Genomic DNA, 8,696 nt, shown 5'->3' with positions numbered 1-8,696 from the left:
TTTTTTGAGACAGGGTCTCACTGTGTAGTGCAGACTGCTCTGGAACTCACTGTGTAGCCCAGGCTGGTCTCAAACATGTAGCAGTCCTCCTGCCTCAGCCTCCCGAGTGCTGGGATTACAGGCGTGCACCACCACTCCCAGCTTCTGGCTGGTTGTATAAATTGTTGAGATTTTCCCTTTATACCCACAGAATACTTTTTACCCAGGTTTAGAATTCAGTGTTAACAGTTTAAACTTTCCTAATCTGGGAAATATTACGCCGTCTAATTTCCATTACTTTTAATAAGAAATGTGTTATCAATGTAGTTATTTTCCCTTTTAGGTAAGATCTACTTTTGAGGGGGCTCTTTTCTAGGTTTTTGTTTTTGTCTTTAGTTACCAGAAACCTAATGTGTCTTAATGTGAATTTATTTGGATTTATTCTGGTTGATTTGCTTATCTTGTTGAATCTGTAAGTTTATGTGTCTTCCCAAATTTGGAAAGTTTTTAGTCATTATTTTGTGTGAATTTTCAGTCCTGCTCTCTTTCTCTTATTATTCTTGGACATTGTTAACACAACTATTACATCTTTTGTTATAGTTTCACGGGCTGAGGCTCTGTTTCTTCTTTTCTTTTCTTTCTTTCTTTTTTTTCTTTTTTTGGTTCTAGCTTCTGTTTAACAGTCTGGATAATTTCTATTGTTCTATCATGTAGTTTGGTAATTCTTTCCTCTGATTCTTCCACTCTGGTGTACATCCCACCCACTAACCTTTTATTTCAGCTATTGTGTTTTTTGATCCTAAAATTCCCACTACATTCTTTTTATCTTCTGTTACCCTCTGGTGGGTGGGTTCTTCTCTTGACCGGGAAAGAATTACAAGGTAGAGGTAGGGGAAAGGAAATAAGGGAAAAGAAAAAAAACCCAAGAAAATGAAAAAATGGAAATAAAGTATTTGTAAATAGGGAAGGGAGGAGGGGTGAAGGGAGGGCAGGGGTAAGGGGAAAAAAATGAGAACTAAGACCTGTCATGTAAAGGTACAAGATCCCAATAATGAATGTAATTTTACTGTACACCTAAAATGTACCAATAAACTCAATGAGAAAAAAAAAAGAATTACAAGGTAGAGACTCAAAAGAGGACTGAACAAAAGTTTTTTTATTGTAGAGTGAAAGCAGAAAGCAATATTTATTGTAAAATGGAAGCAAACAGCCCCACTTAAATGAACCTGGGAGGGAACCAGAACAGGTTGCCAAATGGACTCTTTGTAGAGTACGCAAAAATGACTATGTCTCAGCCAAGTTGACATCAACCTTTGGGGTTATGAACAGGAAAATGTGACTTAGACATGGGTCTATAGGAACTCAGGATATGTAGCAGGCATACTTGTGCAAGCACCATTCACTGTAGTTTAAAACAGAACAAAGCCATTTTTTTAGAGAGGTATGAATATCTCATTCCTGGGCAAGAAAATCCAGCCCATCTAATGAGGTCTTTGTTTGTTGAGCCTCCGGTGCCCCAGCCTTGGGCCTTATCCTTCACTGAGTCATCCTGTCTCCCTCTTTGGCTTATTTTTTTCCCTAGCTCTCTTTGGCAGGACACTTATCACACACCCTTTCCTTTACTGGGCCAGTGTCACCCTGAGAAGTTCCTCTCGTCTTCCTACTGGATCCTGCTTTCCTCAGCATCACATTTTACAGAAACTGATTGTTTAGATTCCTGTTGGCTGCCTCGTCTCAAGTTAGGAAAATGATATCCAAGCCTTAGAAAATGGAACCTAAGTCAACCGCACTTGCAGAGGGCTTCCTGGTTCATTCTCCCAAGTCGCTTGTTATCTCCCTGCTTTCTTCCCCCATCATCAAGTGTGCTCTGTATCTGCTCGTGGAGGAGCAGTGTAAATATTTTGCTATCTCCCTGTTTCATCTTCTATTACTTTTCTGAAATTTTCTGTTTTTATCTTTCACTGGTGTTCCTAATTCTCACTGAAGTTTTTTTATTTTTAAAATCACGGCTGCTATCAAATATATGTTGTCATCTGTCACTTCGGTGTCACTTCGGTGTCCATGTATATTATTGTGTTTCCTCCTAGGAATTTTTCCATATCACATGTATTTCCTGTTTTATTTGTATAAAGACCACCTCTTTACAATGTTTCTATAAACTATAATGACATTTTCTTTTTGGATCAAATTCTCTATGTATCATCTATCTGTTATCTATCTATATCTAAATCTATCTATCTATCTATTTATCTATCTATCCATCCTTGATCAATCCTGCCAAAGGTTGCTGTTTTTTATTAATCATTTTTTCAAAGAACTAAGTTTTGGCTTTGTTTGTCCTCTTAGCTATTATAATACTTCTAGTTTCCTAGGATGTAGTTTTATGGTTTCTGGAGATGGTTATTTAATTCATTGACTTTCATTTCTTTCTTTTCAAATATATTTTTGAGTCCATTAATAATAGCTGCATCCCATCAGTCTTTCAAGTTTACTGAGACAAATGCTACCTTATTGCAGCTTTAATTTTCATTTCTTTAGGAGTGTGGTTAAGCATCCTTCACACATTTAAATGCTATTTGTATATATTTTTGTGACATTTTGTTCACATTTTTTGTTCAGTTTTCTGTTGGTTCACTAGCCCTTCTTCCATGGATATATAGATTTATATATTAGAGAGATTACATTCCTTTGTATTATGAATAATGAAATTTTTCTTCCTCATTTGTGGTTTTCTTCTTATTTTGCTTGTGTTATGAACTTATATTTTAGATTCTTCTCCTGCTAAACAGCTGCTCAGTTACCTTTGGAACTCTTAGAGTATACTGCTCATTTCAGTGCACTGTGCTTTACTGGGCTCTCATTTAACCTCATGAAGGGCTCCATGGAACAGAGACCAGGAGCACAGACTCCATAGATGCTCAGGCCACTATTCTCCAGCTATGTGACAACAGGTAACTGTTGACAACTTCTAGACCTCAGTTTCTTCGCTTGTGAAATAGGGATAATAATTCTGCTGACCACATGGGGCTGTTGGGTGATTAATTAAGGTAATCCTTATATGATTACCTAGCATATGCCTGGCCCACAGCGAAGGCTTTCTGCTTGGTATTTGTTTCATATTATTGTTTATTCAAATGAAACAAACATTTCATGAGTGGCTGCTTATCGGGGCTGTGCTACCCTGCCACCTGACTGAAGGTATGGTGAGGATAAAGGATAATACAAGACAAAGGTTTGCCTAAACTAGGGGTCTGGGGCTGTCAGAGCTCTGCAAGGCTAAGACCACGAGGCCCCGGACCTGCCAGGATTTACTGACCACACAACATTGCAGGGGACATTAAGGCAAATATGGCGGGGTGGGTGGGGGAGGAGGCGATACGGACACGACGAGAGCCAGGCTTGTAAAAGGGAGGAACGTGCATTGCTGCGAAAGACAGGTTGCGATTAAAGAGTAACCTGTGTTTTCTTTAGCTAATGTTCATTCTGGGAGAATGGCTGCAAAGAGTCATTAAGTCTTCAGCATCAGTGTTATCCTCCTATCGGAGACGCCACAACATCACTATTGAGATCTCAATTGTGACCAGCCGAAGGCTCATCGTAGGCCTAGGACAGATTCACAATGTCACAATTCGCATAGCCAAATCATAAGCCGGTTCAATAATATTTTACTGCCTGCCCAGTGTGGTTTAACATGGGCTCCCGCAGCTGCTGCATTTCGATGTTATTCCCCTTATGCGCAATGGAGAAAACCCCGTGACCGCATTCTCCTGACTCACCTACTGTGTCTGTTCTGCTTTGCACTGGATTGTGGCCAGCATCACTGGGTGCTCTGATGAAGGCTGATTTCCCAAAGAGCTGAGTCTCTGCCAAGCTCTTGAGTTACACCTACTTGGCACTGCCTGCACCCTTATTGTTCTGAGTTCTGTATAACTCATGGGTAAAGTCTGCTAGCTTTTCAAAGAAGCAGGGAGGGAAGAAAGGGGTGTAGCTGTAGACCCCACAGCTCATCTTCCCATCTGCCCTGGGATGATCACAGTTGCCTGGTTACCTGTCACCTGAGCAGGGCTCACAGCCCAAAGCTGTCCAGGGGTGTAGACTGGTTGAGGCCAGCACTCAGGAAGGTCACTGAACTAGAAGAGCAGGCAAAGGAAAGAGAAGGAGCCTGAGCTTTCAGAAAGACCAAGGTCAGAAAATAAGCAAGTTTCCTACATGCTTCCCTTTCAACTTAAAATGTTTCTCTGACCTCTACCCCAGTCCTCTGCTCACACTCTCCCTTAGTACCCAGTGATGCTTACAAGTATTACATATCTCTTCTGTAAGCCTCTAAACTTCAAGAGGCCACAGGTCATTTTGGTCTTATCTCCAAGCAGGACCTTAATATGTATGGAGACTGCACAGATGTAACTCATCAAGCTCCTGGGACAGTACCTGCTGTCTAACGTGCACTGAATTGATAAGTGAATCAACTAAGCAGTCAGTCCATCAGTCAATCACAAAGTCTCAGGGATTTATCCAGACCATTGATCTTTGCAAGCTTGAATCCTTGCCTCATTCTTACCAAATGCATTTGTCAATCAATGACTGCTAGAGATGAGCGATTCTGTACTGCCCAGTGATGCCTGTTCATTTTCTGAGTAGTTCTGTTGGCTAGTTTAAAGATACTCTCTGGAAGCTTTCAGTAGATATTCTTGTTCTGGTCTTTATATACACACAAATAAAATCTAAGCCTGCTGTGCTACTACAATGAACTATGTTGGGCCATGTGCTACGTGAGCTAGATGTGCTCGTTTATGTGCTATGTTGAGCTAGATGTTTGGGCAAACATTCGTAGGTAGACCCTTCAAATATCTAGAGTTACTTCCCACATGTACCTCTTCTTCTGGATAATCCCCAAACCATTTATTACACATACCCTTGTTGAGCATCTACAACAGAGAATAGAGTACAGAATGTAAAGGTGAAAAAATATAATACCTGACCTAGTGGTTATCTAGTGGTCTTGCAGGGAAGCAGAGAAATTAAAATGGACTGTGATAAATATTAGGGAAATGGGGACACAGGAAAAAGAGGATTCAAGCCCATTTGGGTTCCTTGTGAGATTCTACCAAGGAGGAGGCTATAGAATTTGCTTCAAGTGGACCAAGAAATGGGTGGGGTAATCTGACAAAAGAATATAGCATATGCAAAAGTCTGAGGCTATTGATAGCCCATGACAAGTTTTGAGAGCTCTAAGTATTTCCATGTAATTCAGTTTATTGCTTATTGTCCTAGAATACTTAATATGTCCTCAGTCTCAGAAATTCTCAGACTGGGTTATAAATTACACAGCCATTGTTGAAATAGCTAGGGTGTCAGATCTAAGGGTGAGGTGGGAAAGGAGGAGGAGGAGGAAGAGAAGATGGAGTGAGGCAGGGGCTGATCATAAGGGGACTTGTGTGCCGTGTTCAAGAACAGCATTCAATTGGCAGGCTTTGAGGCCTTCTCTTCTAGGATCTAATTCATAGGTATATCAGCATATCCACTGGTAGATGGTTGTCGCCATGGGTTGTTACTTATGGAAAGCTTGCCAGGTAAATGTTGTCTGCATAGCCCGGGGCGAGGCCCAGGCAACTTTGCTGACCCCATTGATGCATGTCCTGTGATTGTCTGCCAACAGGCTTCAGGTGTTGATTTGTTTTATGGTTGTGAGGTTGCAAGGAGTCAATATTGGGCAACCGCTGTGGGCCTTCTGTTCCCAGCAAGAAACTTTGCAAGGCTTGCATAGAGGAGGCTCCAGGGTCAGCAGTAGGCTTATTAACTAGAAACAATTTGTTTTAAAGGACTGGTTTGATTTGCCTATTGAGAGGACTTTTAAGAATATTCCAACTAAATGGGCTGGGAATTTAGCTCAGTGGCACCACGCTTGCCTTGCAAGCACAAGGTCCTGAGTTTGATCCCCAGTACCTCCCAAAAAAGAATATTCAGACTAAATGAGTTTAATTGGCTCCATGATGATGTATTATTCAGGGGTGTGGAGCTGGATGTTTGAGTGGACAGCCAGTGAAAATGGTTTAAATATTTGAAATGCTTGAATTAAATGGGTAGTGGAGAGTAGGAGTGAATATCTGGAATACGTCTGAGTGATTTCCTCCCAGTTCCTTCTGCAACATCTATTCCCTATGTGGCAGGTGTTGGTTTGCACCACATAACTAAAGTAGCAGTCCTCTCAAGCAGATCCCAAGGACTAGCTCCAGTCCTCCTGTCCACCAGGAAGCCAGTAGGCAGTGGCTACTCCAAGGCTCAAGTTGCCTCCCCATCTCTGAGAGGGAATGTGAGGCTATTTCCTACGGGCAGTGGCCATGCCACCCCACCCTTCCTAATCTCCTTTGCCAGGGTGCTGAGATGTGGGGCTACATCTTCGTCTGTTTTGCACTGCTGTAGCACTAGGGAACTAACGATGAACAGAAATTTAGTGGCTCATGATTCTGGAGGCTGAGAAGTCCAAGACTGAGGCCAGCATCTGGCAAACATCTTCTTGCTACCTTATCCTGTAGTGGAAGGGCAAAGAGGGTGAGAGAGAATAGAAGGAGGCCAAACTGACCGTTTCATCAGGAACCACTCCTGAAATGATGACAGTGGCCTTATTAATCCATTCTTGAGGGCAGAGCCTTTGTGACCTAAACACCTCTTTCCAGTTCCCCCTTCCAACATGCTGCATTGGGGATCAAAATTTCAACCCATGGGTTTTGGGGGACACCATCAAACAACAGCAGCCTAGTTTGAACATCTAGGTGCAGTAGTTTGCTAACTAGGTTGTTGGGACAAAGAACTAAAAGCTGTGAGCAGCAGCAGCAGTTTATGGTATCACGATTCCAGAGGCCGGAAGTCAAACTGAGGGCAAGCTTAGTTCCTCATTAGGACTGTGAATGAAAACCTACTCCGTGTCTCCCTCTCCTACTGTGGCAACTTAGTGTTCTTTGCCTTGTAACACCATCACCCTGATCTCTTCATGAATTTCTCCCTATGTGTGTGTCTGTCCAAATGCCCCCTCCTTTTTGTTTTTATAAGGACACAAGTAGTCCTTTTTTTTTTTTTTTGGTACCTGGGATCGAACTCAGGACCTTGCTATTGCAAGGCAGGTGGTGGAACCACTGAGCTAAATCCCTGGCTCCAGGATACCAGTCCTTGTAGGGAGTAGCATTAGGGACCCATCCTCCTCCTCCAGGACCACCTGATCTTAACTGATTGTACCTGCAATGATCTCATTTCCAAATGAGGCCACATTTTGAGGAACTGGGGTTTAAAGGCTCAACACATGAGTTGTTGTGAGACATCATTCAACCATAATGCTTAGGGTAGAGGGAAATGGCATCAGCATGAACAATCATCCTATTGGTTATGGTTTCAACTATGGTTCTTACTCTATATTGCAAGAAACCATACATTCAGGAAGAACCTGATGGTTAAGGGAGAGGTACCCCAATTCTGCTTCAAAAAAATTAAAGGCATAGCTTGTTATATATGGGTTGGTTTGCCCTGAGCTATGCATGTAACTCCCTGTTCCTCCACTAACTCTTGGCTGCAGTGTTTATATGTAGGAGCCTGCTGGCCCAGCACAGGGAACCCTGTGCCTTTGGAGTCTTAGTTTCATCTGCTATCTCACCTTCTAGAATTTCTCCTTCTGAGTTTATGCCATTGTGTTTAGGAACCAGCTCCCTTCCTTCTTTGCCTGGATGGACACAGAGTCTTGCACCTGGTCTTCCTATTTGGATCCTCTCCCAGCCATTCTCCATTCTGTGCAGTGGGATCATTTTAAAACACAAATGTGATCCTGAGGGTCCTTTGCAAATGACCTCAGTGGCTGTTTGTAGCTCTTTGGCTGAAGATCAAAATAGTGCATTCTATAGGACCCTGGGCTCTCAGACAGGAGGCTTATCAGTCATACCTGCTTCTTTTGCATTTATTTAAAATAAATGAACTGATGGTATTGTTTCTTGATCTGGGTGGTGCTTGACAAAGGCTCTCACTCTGTGTGTTCACCTAGATCTACCCTTTGATTTATGGACTTGTCTGTACATGAAGTATATTGCAATTTTTAAAAAGTTCAAAATAAAAGTTCTGCAAGCTCTTTAGTTATATTCTCCTTTATGACATTTTAGCTGTCTTTACAATCACCATACAACTAGATTTTTTCTTTCTCTTTTTTTAGGGGAAAAAAGATGGAATTAATAAACCAAAGTGACTCAGCAAGTTATATCATAGTCACAAGACATACCATGCAGACTGCAACAAGGAAACATCACGATCCTACAAAAATTGGTGCTTTTTTTGTCCAGAAATTGTGTTGGCTGGCTGTGTCCTGTTGTTAACTAAGAAAAAAGAGTGGCCCACATGTTGCATCTGCCCATGGTGATGGGAGGAGATAAAGAAGGTGCTTGTGGCTGGCAGCACTGTGCAGCTTTTCTCCCTCCAGGAAGGACACTGTTTCCACTGAAAGCAAATGTCCTATCTTCCTACCAGAGTTGGGGCAGGCAGGTGGCTTCAGAATATCTCTCTGTGTCTGCCACAGGAAAGCAGGACCTCTGAACAGCTTGGGATATGCAGAAAAGGAAGCCTGCTCCACAGTAGGCTGAAAAGGCTTTGTTGGTAATACCTGAGGTTTGCACTGGGTCTCTTGGAGTATAGAAATCATTTAATAGAAAGAACCAAAGTAGACAGGCATGGCACTACACATCTGT

The 8,696-nt window shown here is 42.1% G+C and overlaps 1 long non-coding RNA gene across 2 annotated transcripts in view; it reads left to right on the top strand.

Annotated features, from left to right (window-relative positions):
• Positions 1 to 8,462, top strand: part of LOC104849648 — a 12,902-nt gene extending 4,440 nt beyond the window's left edge. For both annotated transcript variants that reach the window (XR_776813.1, XR_776812.1), the window contains exon 3: positions 8,168 to 8,462. This is a non-coding gene — a long non-coding RNA (uncharacterized LOC104849648). The remainder of the gene's footprint in view (positions 1 to 8,167) is intronic.
• Positions 8,463 to 8,696: the final 234 nt, after the last annotated feature.

This window comes from Fukomys damarensis, unplaced genomic scaffold (assembly GCF_012274545.1).
Source record: "Fukomys damarensis isolate Sample0158 unplaced genomic scaffold, DMR_v1.0_HiC HiC_scaffold_20, whole genome shotgun sequence".
NCBI classification, from domain to species: Eukaryota; Metazoa; Chordata; class Mammalia; order Rodentia; family Bathyergidae; genus Fukomys; species Fukomys damarensis.
This window is presented reverse-complemented; position numbering and strand designations above follow the sequence as displayed.